The 14,169-nt window shown below is 36.4% G+C and overlaps 2 pseudogenes; one reads left to right on the plus strand and one right to left on the minus strand.

Moving 5' to 3' along the window:
* Positions 1-302: 302 nt before the first annotated feature.
* LOC104998856 lies at positions 303-4,095 on the minus strand (annotated as a pseudogene).
* A 5,610-nt stretch (positions 4,096-9,705) lies between these two features.
* LOC104998775 lies at positions 9,706-10,654 on the plus strand (annotated as a pseudogene).
* The last annotated feature ends 3,515 nt before the right edge of the window (positions 10,655-14,169 follow it).

Genomic DNA, 14,169 nt, shown 5'->3' on the forward strand with positions numbered 1-14,169 from the left:
TGATAAATATTAACATACTTGAAATAATAATACTTGAAGGAAAGGATACACACAAAAAACATGATAGAATTTGAAGAACCAGGGTTTGCACAGAGAGAGTTTCATAGATAAGGTCAAGACATAATGAAGCATGACAAGTTTTGAAAACTGCAACAGTTTCCTATGGCTGAATTTTAGTATAGATACTCATTTATTAAATAATTTGATAAAATTATATTTCTCACATATCATACCATGTAATTTTGCAAAAATAATAACTATTATATGTGTACACATATGTATGATATAAATATTTGAAACCATCTTTTATTTTTTAGTTTTTCTAGGGCATTTTTCACATCTTTGTTGCACAGGCTATAAATGAGAGGGTTTAACATGGGAATCATAAGGGTGTAAAACAATAAGGTCATGTTGTCTTCATCTAAAGAGTAAATTGAACTTGGCCTGAAGTACATAAAAAGCAGACTTCCCTGAAAAACTGCCACAGCAGTTAGGTGGGAGGCACAGGTGGAGAAAGCTTTGAACCTCCCCTCAGCAGAGTGGATCTTTCAGACTGCAAGGATGATATAACAGTAAAAGATAGGAATCCCTGAAATCAAGCTCAATTCAATAACTCCAAAAACAATAAATACTGTGAATTCATTGACCTGTGTATCAGAGCAGGAAAGAAGGCAGAGTGGAGGTAAGTCACAGAAGAAGTGGTTAATCTCATTTGACCCACAAAAGCATAAGCAGAATGCTAATGTCATGTGTATCAGAGCATCTGCCATTCCCACCAGGTAAACCCCAGCCATGATCAGGGACATGCTGGACATGCTGGTCATGCTGACTGCATAGAGCAAGGGGCTGCTGATGGCATTGTACCGGTCATAGGCCATCACTGCCAGCAGGAGACACTCAGAATCTGCAAAGGTACAGGCAATCGAGAATTGTAGGGCACAGCCATAGAACGGGATTGGTTTGTTCCTGGCTAAAAGGTCAACCAACATCTTGGGTCCAATTGTTGTCGAATAGCAGAGGTCACAGAAGGAGAGGTGGCTGAGGAAAAGGTACATTGGTGTTTGCCGCTGGGGATCCATTCTAATCAAAATTATCATTCCAAGTTTCCTAGAAGATTAATAAGATAAACAAGCAGCAACATGGCACATAAGGTCACTTTCCCTCCCAGATTACTGGTAATCCCCAAGAAAATGAATTCAGTCACAGAGGAGCAATTTTCTATTTTAATTCTTTAATTTTTCTTATCTAAACTTTGACAAAGTGATCAGCAAAACTATAGATGAGCATATGGACATCTGCAAAATATCTGTAAAGGAGAGCACAGTCTCTTTGTGTAAATGTCACTTTATACTCAGAAAATTACCCAATCATGTACCTACTTTTTGAAGGAACATTGTTACCTACCTGGAAAAATAAAAACAAACACAAACCTATATTACACATTGAAAAAGTTTTATCTAAGTCTGCATGTCATCATGATGTATATAAAATTTTATGAGTTTTTCATTTTCCTAGATTTTTGCTTTCTTATCTATGGAAGTATAATTGGATGAATGTCTCATTCTATGTTCAAAATACCATAGAAGAGACATCAATGTTTGAGAGACCTGGCTGTCAGTTATAGGACTAGGCATTTTCCATCTCTAGAAGTAGTTATTTGGACACAAAAAATCATTACCATTGTCGTTTCTCAAAAACAGCTCAGATAATGTTGGTTTAAAATGATTTTCTATTTGTTCCAGCGCATATCAGCAACTATTCATAATGAAAAGTACTATGTTACTGGCCTAGTCTAGGTTTCCTTCAGCATTTGGTAGACATGAAATAAGTATTATTGATCTTTACTATAGAAATGTGTTGCTGCTTTGACACAGTACTCATTACCAATCTCTGCAGTGCCCTGGTGCCAGGGGATGAATCCCTTGACCAGCCAAAGAAAAACGATACAAAGTGAAAACAACAGAATTTAACATATGCGCTTGCATTTCTTTGATTTTAAATTGGCTTTCATATTTTAAAAAAAAGAAAATGGGATGAGGTATAATAAACACTTCTGATAAATATAGTCTCCTCCTTGTGTGTATGTATTTGCATGTGTCATGTCTGCATGTATACACATATCTGTTGATATAACAAATAGAATATTGGTGACAGATTTTCTTTAAGTATATATTGGCATATGATTTACACAGAATTGTTTGCACATATTGTTATTTATAGTGTGGTATCTAAATTATTTTTTAAATAAAATTTTAAGAAAAACTAAAATGTATGCATATACTTCCTCAATGACAAAGAGTAAAGGAATACCAGGCATCCATAAAAGAGAGATGAGCCAGGAAAAAGTACATGGGGGACCCCAATAATGAGCTGGTGGTGATGGTGACCAAGGTGAGCACCTTCCCTATCATAGAGACAATGTAGATGACCAGAAACACAGCAAATATGACTTTCTGTAGCTTCAGATTCTGTGTGAGTCCCAGTAGAATAAACTGTCACATTATTCCTTTTCTCCATGTATTTCATATTATAGTTAATTACATTACATGAAAAAATGTCATTTTTTCATAATGCAACCTTGAACTCATTGTCTCTGGTAACAAATACCTAAATTCTATTGAGTTCTGTATCCTTATGAGTTTATTTGTGATTAAAAAAAAAAAAAAAGAATTTCTGATATTTTGAAAAATTACTCAAATTCTTTCCTTGGAGAAGATAATGCTTAGAATCATGAGGAACTTAGTAAACACAGAGGCAAGAGGAGATCTGTGTACACTGAATCATGTGAGATGACTTAGGGCCTTAGAAGCTGTAGGTCTCATGTGTAGTGGCAACTAAGCCTGAAAAAAGAAATATAAAATGGATGCAAGGACTATAAATTCAAAGTTAAAGAGTTTTCCTTTTAATCTTAGAAAATGAGAAACCACGGAAAGTAACTGGAATACTAGTGGAAGAATGAAGAAGCATTTGAGAAAGAAGGAATGCTGGATATAACTCTAATAGAGGTCTTTGTGTGACTTGTATGAAGCAGGTTGAGGTTCAGGCAAGTGAAGGAGGACAGATAAGGGAACTCCAGGGCCAGACTAATTGTAATAGTTGGCATAAATTTTACAGAGCATTGTTGATGAGAAGGAAATGAAAGGACACAGTTACTGTAATCGAACGATCAGTGTTTTGCCTGATTCCAGTAAATTTATAATGCTAGCAAACATATTTTCAATGACTGACATCATTATGGCATGATAGCAACTTATGTGGATAGTATTATTTCATTTTTTGCACAGGCTTAAAAATTGTAAAGACTATTTTTAGTCATAACAATAATTATTAACTAAAACTTAATGAATACTGACTGTGTTTCAAATTTTTAACTCTGCTCTAAATTATGTCATAACAGTATGCTTGGGGCTGGTGCACTTGGATGACCCAGAGGGATGGTATGGGGAGGGAGGTGGCAGGGGGGTTCAGGATGAGGAGCACGTGTACACCCATGGCGGATTCATGTTGATGTACGGCAAAATCAATACAATATTGTAAAGTAATTAACTTCCAATTAAAATAAATAAATTTAATTTAAAAAAACAATGTTTAACTAGTAAACTCTTTTGATATGACCATGATGACTTGAATTACTTCAATAACTTTAGAGGCAAGTGTATATGAAGCAAATACAACAGACACACAGGAACATCCACATATACACACACAATATAGCTTTTCTGAATCCTCAAATATTAATTAATTAATGAGTTTTAGCAAGCTCCAGGAGATGGTTGAGGACAGGGAAGCCTGGCATGCTGCAGTCCATGGGGTCACAAAGAGTTGGACGTGACTGAGCGACTGAACAACAGCAACAATGACATATGGTGCTGCTTTCTTTGTAGATCCATTTTATTTTTATGTTCCCTTAGCCTTTTTGTTCTCTCTCCAATTTCCCTATAAAATATAATCTCACAGATTCTTCTGCAAAATGTTGAAAATCACAATCCCAGTGTTTAAGTATATTGTTTTGAGAATCAGAAAGACCAGATGAGAATCTTGCTTTCCCCTACTTACAACTTCCTGATCTGGGATACATTTCTTTGCAGCTTCCATCCTTGTTTCCTCTAATCAAGACAGAACAATAGTGTCTAGGTCACAGGTTGTTATAAAAAGAGATTCAGGAAACATGTATGAATATATCCACCACACTGTGGAGAACGCATAAAGGCATTTCATTTGTTCTTCTATTTATGGACACAGCAGTAGGAAGAATTGATGTTTTGTGCAATAATACAAATAAATTAATCTATTAAACTGAGGAAGAGTCATTTCCAATTTTACTTTTAATGAAGTCACAGAGACCCCTATTATGCACAGCAGTTGATCCCAGGAAATGTTCTCCACATTCATGTTTGAACTAAACAAGTGATGATTTATATCACTTAATATTTACATTTATTTACATTTGTATAAATTATATTTGTTTTATTTTCATTCACATGATTAGTCTTCATTATTAAAAGAAGTATCTCATGGCCAAAGAATTATATCTGATATTTAGCTAGATCTTAAAAATTTCTTAAATTCTATGAGCCATAATTTTTTCATTTGTAAAATTATGTCAGTGATAATTACAAACTACCTTTGAAAAATGGGGTGAAGTTAAAATGCTCTATTACTATATTTGAAAATGGTTGAAACACAATGATCACTGTATACAGAAAATCACAATTTCTATGATCGACACTATCAAAAAACTTACCTTCTGGTCTTAGATGATATTAGTGATTTTCAAAATGTTCAGAACTAATTCCAATTTCAAATTATCCTGCCTCGTCTTGGGATATGTAGCTTTCGGTATGAAAGATATGACATATTCCAAAAGACCCAGTTCAGATTATTCACAGTAGAAATATAATCCTTTTTATAAGTCTAAGTCTTTTCTTCTAGCCTCAGTTCAGTTCAGTTCAGTTGCTCAGTCGTGTCCAACTCTTTGCGACTTCATGAATCGCAGTAAGCCAGGCCTCCCTGTCCATCACCAATTCCCGGAGTTCACCCAGACTCACGTCCATTGCATCAGTGATGCCATCCAGCCATCTCACCCTCTGTCGTCCCCTTCTCCTCTTGCCCCCAATCCCTCCAAGCATCAGAGTCTTTTCCAATGAGTCAACTCTTTGCATGAGGTGGCCAAAGTACTGGAGTTTCAGCTTTAGCATCAGTCCTTACAAAGAAATCCCAGGCCTGATCTCCTTCAGAATGGACTGGTTGAATCTCCTTGCAGTCCAAGGGACTCTCAAGAGTCTTCTCAAACACCACAGTTCAAAAGCATCAATTCTTCGGCGCTCAGCCTTCTTCACAGTCCAACTCTCACATCCATACATGACCACAGGAAAAACCATAGCCTTGACTAGATGGACCTTTGTTGGCAAAGGAATGTCTCTGCTTTTGAATATGCTATCTAGATTGGTCATAACTTTCCTTCCAAGGAGTAAGCATCTTTTAATTTCATGGCTGCAGTCACCATCTGTAGTGATTTTGGAGCCCAGAAAAATAAAGTCTGACACTGTTTCCCCATCTATTTCCCATGAAGTGATGGGACCGGATGCCACTATCTTCGTTTTCTGAATGTTGAGCTTTAAGCCAACTTTTTCACTCTCCACTTTCACTTTCATCAAGAGGCTTTTGAGCTCCTCTTCACTTTGTGCCATAAGGGTGGTGTCATCTGCATATCTGAGCTTATTGATATTTCTCCCAGCAATCTTGATTCCAGCTTGTGTTTCTTCCACATATGTCTTGAAAAATTGGGTGTCTGATGAAGAATACTGTCATGAAAGTTGTGGTGATCACAGGAAATGGGAGAAAATGAGGTATAGGTTCTTTGGATTGTCCTGGGGAGCTTGCAGTAGGAAGTGACAAAATTCTGGGCATCAACACTTTGGCAAAATTTACTTTGAAAGAAGTTGAAATATCTTATGGTAGCCCTAAAAGAATCTTCTTTCTTATTAAGCCACTAGGAAAGTTCCCCAAGTTTCTCAGTGGAAAAACTGTGTCAGGGCCTATATAGTCCTCAACATTATAAAATAATTTTCTTTATCACATGATCTGTGGCATTCTGCAATATTGTTGGCATTCCAGTCTATTTTGATATTTTCCCCCAATTGCTTGTTGGTGTCTGTTAGGATACAGTCTGATTTTGTATCAGACAAATGAAACACTTCTCCCTTTGAAAAACTTTTTTCAACAATCTGTCTGGGTTCATTAACAATTTATTTTAATATCTCTCTGGCTTAGACTCTTGAACCTCAACATTTCTCCTGACAAATATTGTCCTGTAGTTTAACTTGTATTTCTTCTAATTTTTCTTTTGTTCTTTTTCTCACTGTACTTGTTTTAGTTATTTAAAAGCATAACAAATTCTGAAAATGAAACTATTTCGTCATTTAGTATTTAAATGAGTATTTGGCACTCACCACTTTCACAAATCTTTAAACCTGAATTTGAAATCTCTGTTTTTTAACAAAAAAGATGCCACATCACAAATAATTAAGACATCCATTTTTTAAAATGTATTTACATAATGCAATCCCAACCTCTCTGTGGGAGCATGCACAATCTGGGCTTCTCTATCTAGAAGCACTGTCAAAGCTTATGAAATTAAGGTCTTCAAGCTTTAACTAAACTACATATTGGAGGATAAAAACACTGTTTCGATCCCTGGTCTGGGAAGATCCCACATGTCATGTGGCAACTAAACCTGTGCACCGTGACTACCAAGCCTGTGCTCTGGAGCCATGAGCCAAAAATAAATAAATAAATATTTTAAAAAAGAAACAAGTTAGTATCATATACACAGTTCTTGCTTTAACTAAAACTAGCATGCAATTCTGAACAAAATTTGGAAGAAAGGAATTTAGAATTACAAAGTAATACTCTATATAATTAATAAACTTGTTGCACTAATTATCTTTGGTCTATGTGGACTTCAACTATCTTTATCATTTACATTTGACTTACTAATAAAAAGCATACTAAGAAATCTGTAAAATACCAAAAAAGTAAAAAACCAAAAACCTTCTATTTCAAGTGATTCTCTTTTAAAATGCTCTTTTGATTGGATTTACAAGCATATTTGTTGATTCCATCACTGACAAAGCTTCAGTTGAAATACCAGGCCAACTGCACTGATGTGGTGACAATAGATGATCAAACAAGTAAGCAGATATTTTCTTTATTTCTTAGCCATATATTAAAAATAGCTTACACTTGTAAATGGGAACCTCAATTAGCTGCTGAGTTATAGGTTGCCCATTTGGCTAACTTCCAAAATTAGCTGCACCAGAATTTCCCACCACTGAATAATCTGTGGAATCTTTGTTTTCCAATGCCCCTACATATGTGTATATCATTTCCTACACAGGAAACTGTGTGTGTGCATGTGTGTGTGCATGTGTGTGCCTGCATGTATGTGAATGTGTGTGTGTATGAATATGTCCATATGTTCATTTGTGTATTACTTTTTGAGACCCCCTAGACTGTAGCCCTCCAGGCTCCTCTGTCCATTGAATTGCCCAGGCAAGAATACTGGAGTGGTTGCAATTTCCTCCTCCAAAGAAACTATGTAGTATCATCTTATTGGGTCAATATTTTATATGGCCTTTTTTTCCTTTCTTGATATGTGACGTAAAGGAGTAGGTGCAGGGATCACATGGATGAGTTAAAAATATTAGTGCTATGACCTCTGTGACTGTAGTACAGAAATATAGCTGGATCTATCAGCAATATCATCGATCAGTCAGTCAGTTCAATCACTCAGTTGTGTCTGCCTCTTTGTGACCCCATGGGCTGCAGAATGCCAGGCTTCCCTGTCCATCACCAACTTCCGGAGCTTACTCAAACTCACATCCATCAAGTCAATGATGCCATTCAACCATCTCATCCTCTGTCAGCCCCTTCTCCTCCCACCTTCAATCTTTCCCAACTTCAGGGTCTTTTCCAATGACTCAGTTCTTTGTATCAGGTGGCCAAAATATTGGAGCTTCAGCTTCAGCATCAGTCCTTCCAATGAATACTCAGGACTGATTTCCTTTAGGATGGACTGGTTGGATGTCCTTGCTGTCCAAGCTAGGATCATGACACCTAATCAATATCCACTCTACCAACCCATAGCTGATGGCACTTATACTCAGGGCACAACGAATAATAAGCCTAACTGGCTAAATGCAAAAATATGTATAGTATAATGTGTGTTATGTACAGTGTAATGTTAAGTGTGTTTCCATATCAATATACATAGATCTATATATGACTAAAAAGCACATTGTATCAGCCATATCTTGGCTTAGGTTCATTGGAAAATATACTAATGTAATTTTTCATGATTTTAAGAAGTATAGCCTCTGTATGGTCTTCCCAGGTGGAACTAGTGGTAAAGAACCCTCCTGCCAGTGCAGGAGACATACAGAGACAGGGGTTCAATTCCTGAGTCAGGAAGATCCCCTGGAGGAGAGCATGGCAACCTGCTCCAGTGTTCTTGCCTGGAGAATCCCATGGACAGAGGAATCTGGTGGGCTACAGTCCATGGGGTCACAAAGAGTCCAACACGACTGAAGCGACTTAGCATGCACAAACACAGCCTCTGTATGGAGGTGAGTTATTTTTAAAAACATCAGCAATAGGTCAATGACAAGAGAAATCATACTGTAAATTACAGAAGAGGAATTTTCTTTTAGTTATTCTGTCTATAGCTCATGACAATAAACTCTGTCAGAATTCTTCAGGGTTTGAGTCCCTAGGGTTAGGTGATTAGATATAAAATTAAAACACCATTATGAAGTATAATTTCTAGGCCTGCCTATTAGTCAAGGACATGTTTATTCTCCTGCAATTTCTTGACTGTTGCAAAAATAACAGATTATATTTCTTGCTATTATTATTAACTATATTTTGCAAGAATCATCAACTTTCTGATTAAAGGACTGGAAACATTTAAACAAAAATTTCAATTTTGATACAAAATGTGTATGCAGCATATTAGTGTTAGTAAGGAATCCATCATAGAAATACACCAAGGATATCTGGCATTTGGTGAGTTGATTTAACCTAGGATCATCCTTTCACTCTGATCTGAGGGATGTGGAATCCAGAAGATTTTTGGCAGAGGAAACCTATATGAACTGAAAACAGCAATATACAGGCTAAATTCTACTTTTATTAGTCCCAGGATCATCATGCATGTGCAGTTATATGTTTAACCCCAGAGAAATTTACTATTATATTTTTCTTTATGTGTTAAAAATGTTTACTCTTTCCCAGGCCAATTCTGCTATTATCATATGACTGCCATAACCCAATCAATGATTTGTTTAGTTTTTTTCTTTTTATTTCCTTCTATGTGGCCTGTGTTCTCATATAATTATATTCTATCTTGGGGATATTTAATACTCTAAACATTATACTCATTCAGGAATCATTTATATATAATACTATTGATAAATACTATTCTTTCTTATTTTCCAGATAAAGAAACTTAAGTTCTAAAGGATAAAGCCAATTTTGTCGAGCAAAGATTTCAACCTGACACTTCAGAACATCCCTGGGTATACACTGATCACACTGTCTTCACTAGCTTAGGTTGAGCAATCTTGAGCTTCTTTTACTCCACCTTCTCATGTTTCATTGCCCAAATTTAATTCTTCTTTATTTTCATCTTTTAAATCAAGATCCATGGTTCTGAGTGAAGGAAATCAGAGCTCTGTGACTATGTTCATCCTCTTGGGCTTCTCAGATACCCACGCCTCCTGGAACCCCTTTTTCTGGTGTTCCTGACCATTTACACAGTCACTCTGGTGGGGAACCTTGGCATAATAGTGATCATAAGGACAAGTCTCAAACTCCACACACCCATGTACTTTTTTCTTAGCCGTCTATCCTTTTGGGATATTTGTTCTTCCAGTGTATTTACACCCAAACTCCTAGATATCTTAGTAGTGGAAGACAGAGTTATCTCTTTCAAAGGATTCATGGCATAGTTTTTCTTTGGCTGTGCATTTGTGATTACAGAGATTTCCATGCTAGCGTTGATGGCCTATGACTGGTTTGTGGCTATTTGTAACCCCCTGCTCTACACAGTTGCTGTGTCTCCTAAGCTCTGCAGCCTCCTGGTTGCCGGGACTTACACGTGGGGTGGAATGTGTTTCTGGACAATCACATGTTCTCTTTTAGAGCTGTCCTTCTGCAGTTCTATGTCATACATCACTTTGGCTGTGAGTATTCTGCCATCATCTCTGCTTCCTGTTCTGACACCCATTTCAGTCAACTGACGTGTTTCATCATTTCTACACTCAATGAGGTATGTAGCCTCCTGATTATCCTCAGCTCCTATGTTTTCATAATTGTCACAATCATCAAGATGCCTTCAGCTGCTGGACTCCGAAAAGCCTTCTCCACCTGTGCCTCCCACCTGACAGTCATCACCATTTTCCACGGGACTGTCTTATTCCTTTATTGTGTATCCAACTCCAAAAGCTCGTGGCTCCTCATCAAAGTAGCCACTGTGTTTTTTACTGTCATGATTCCTATGCTGAACCCTCTTATCTATAGCCTTAGGAATAAAGGTGTGAAAGAGACAGTCAGAAGTTTGAGAACTATGAAACTGCTTTCTCCCTCAATATAATTCAGAAGTCCAATAGGACTGAAAAACCACTTGAATTAAAGTCAAGCTGTGTATAACTCAAATAGATATGTTATGTTCATATTATCCCTAATAATTTTCTTATATATTTCTGATGCTAGTTTACCTCTAAGTAAATATATGATCATGTTTCAAATAAATTGTATGTTGCATTTTACTTTTTTTTTTTTTTTTGATGGTCAGGATGAGCTACAATTACAATTATTTCTGGGTTAATATAGAAATAATACATTATGGAAGTCAGAGTGATGAAAAGATATATATTGTTAGAGACTCATTCCTTATGCTACAGTTTATGTTGTGATTTGTAACACTGCTGTAAACACAGATGATAACTCTGTTTAGTGTCAGGGTTAAGGTTAGGGTTAGGGTTAAATTTGTACTCAGGTTCTCATAACTAACTCTTTTGATTCAGTTCTATAAAATGCAACTTTTAGCTTTTCTCAAAACTTTATTTTACTCCAAGTAAAATGAGGACTTTTGAGTTTGCATTACAAAAATATTACCTGATTTTAAGCAAGAAGATCCTGAAAATAATAGCATCACTATTCTGTATGCATCACCAATATTTGAATACCAGTATAATACAGTTCAGTAAAAGGTGTTTAAAATAATACTGAATACTAAGAAGAAGTTAAATGTATTTCTAAGGAGACATAATGATTACCCAGTGGTAAAGCCCAAGTTAAGAACTGCTGTATTTTCTCTTCTTCTGACATACATACTCATTCATGTCTCAGGTTTGCACTCATAATCCAAAGAAGAAGAAATGCTCTTTATCAATAATGAAGTATGAAAAAATTATAATAGATTAACAGAGATGTTTTTGAATAACTGGACCTAATTATGAATCTACCTCATTCAGTTTAATAAGTCTTTCTTATATTCATTTGAAGTACCTGCCATTACCACATATTCTTTATGTTAACTTTGAAGTAAATCTCACTATCCATTAGAGCAACTTCTGACATCTTTTCTTCCCTGTAAGTGGATCCTGTTTACCCTTGACCATTTCATTTTCGTACAGACTTCAGTATTTATTTTGTTCATTCTTTTAAACTCTGAGACTCTTAGGGGCTCTAAAATGTACGTCACTTGTTCTTTAGCTCTGCATGTTAAAACATGCTTGACTGTAGTAGCCATGCCCTCTCTGCTTCATTCATCTATACTCCTTCATAATGATAAGATCATATTAGCTGGGTTTTATTTTACCTTTGTTTGAATTTATTTATTTTTATTTTTGGCTGTGCTGCACAGCACGTGAGATCTTAGCTTCCCAACCAGGGATAAAGCCCATGCTCCCTGCAGTGGAAGCAAAGAATCTTAACCCCTGGGCCACCAGGGAAATCCCACCATTGTTTTTATTGATGTGACTTTGCCATTTGATTTATTTCTCATTATCATTACTATGATTGATTATGTTTCTGAGGTCAAAGAGAGACAACAAAAGCATGTTATATATTGAGTCTGACATATTGAGTTAAAAACAATCCAAACTTTATCTCTTTCTTTACTGATTAGGGGGGGAAAATGGGCATAGGTAATATTCTACAGGTATGGCAGATAAGAATATATTGTGAAGAATCGCTATTAAGAAATTACAAATCTTAGTGAAATAAACACCTTCCTTGAAAAAACATAGCATTCAATCTTATACAATAAAAATAGAAAATCTAGGTAAAATCTTATCTATTAAAGTAATGGATGTCTGAGTGTGCTCAGTCATGTCTGACTCTTTGTGACCCCATGGATTTTAGCCTGCCAGGCTTCTCTGTCCATGGGATTTTGCTGGCAAGAATACTGGAGTGGGTGGCCATGCCCTTCTCCAAGAGATATCCCTGACAGGAACGAACCCCTGTCTCCTGTGTCTTCTGTCTTGCAGGCAGATTCTTTACCACTGAGTCACTGGGGAAGCCCAAAGTAATGGAATTTGTTTTCAAAAACTTCCTAACAAAGAAATCCTATGCCCTGTTTATTATGTTGGTGAATTTTTCCAAACATTTAAGAAATATTGTCAATCATGCACAAATCTTTCTAGAGAATAGATTGAGAGGATACTTAATAATGCATTATACTCACTGATTTTTAACAATCAATTCAAAAAAAGCTATTATAAGAAATAAATTTATAGATCAATCTTTCTCATGAGGTTATATAATGAATATTCAAGACAGAATATTAACGCACTGGATTTTATTCCAGAAACTGAAAAGTGGTTTAACAGTCATGAATTAATAACCACAAATCAACATATTAAAACAAAAGTGAAAATGAAGTCGCTCAGTCGTGTCTGACTCTTTGCAACCCCATGGACGGTAGCCTACCAGGCTCCACAGTCCATGGGATTTTCCAGGCAAGAATACTGGAGTGGGCTGCCATTTCCTTCTCCAGGGGATCTTCCCAACCCAGGGATTGAACCTGGGTCTTCTGCATAACAGACAGACGCTTTACCGTCTGAGCCACTAGAGTGATCCTATTAAAACAAAGGGAAGATATATCATTCTTGCAATTTACAGTTCTAGGAAAATAATTTGGTTACATACAAAACTCATTCCACTCTGAATGGATGACTTTTCTCAACTCACACTTAATAAAATTCTTATTAGCTATAGAAACTTTAAGTAATCCTCATATTAACTACTGAAATTACTGTGATTAATTTTAAAATACTTTGGCTGTAATACTATGTGTATATCTAAACTAACATCTTCCCAAGAATGTATAAATCCGAAGGCAATCCCCTAGAGTTTTAATTGAAAAGTTCATGCTTCCTAGATGGCTGTGACAAATATTTCTAGTATCCATGTGTTCAATAGAAATTGACCTCTCCCTGATAAGAGTGCTGTCTTGTAGGTCTTCATAGAACTGTTCAACTTCAGCTTCTTGAGCATTACTGGTTGGGGCATAGACTTGGATTACTGTGATACTGAATGGCTTGCCTTGGAAACAAACAGAGATCATTCTGTCCTTTTTGAGATTGCATCCAAGTACTGCATTTCGGACTCTTTTGTTGACCATGATGGCTACTCCATTTCTTCTAAGGGATTGCTGCCCACAGTAGTAGATATAATGGTCATCTGAGTTAAATTCACCCATTCCAGTCCATTTTAGTTCGCTGATTCCTAGAATGTCGATGTTCACTCTTGCCATCTCCTGTTTGACCACTTCCAATTTGCCTTGATTCATGGACCTAACATTCCAGGTTCCTATGCAATATTGCTCTTTACAGCATCGGACCTTGCTTCTATCACCAGTCACATCCACAGCTGGGTTTTTTGTTTGTTTGTTTGTTTTGTTTTTGTTTTTGCTTTGGCTCCATCCCTTCATTCTTTCTGTAGTTATTTCTCCACTGATCTCCAGTAGCATATTGGGCACCTACCGACCTGGGGAGTTCCTCTTTCAGTACCCTATCATTTTGCCTTTTCATACTGTTCATGGGGTTCTCAAGGCAAGAAAACTGAAGTGGTTTGCCATTCCCTTCTCCAGTGGACCACATT

This window comes from Bison bison, unplaced genomic scaffold, assembly GCF_000754665.1.
Source record: "Bison bison bison isolate TAMUID 2011002044 unplaced genomic scaffold, Bison_UMD1.0 scf7180017864338, whole genome shotgun sequence".
NCBI lineage: Eukaryota > Metazoa > Chordata > Mammalia > Artiodactyla > Bovidae > Bison > Bison bison.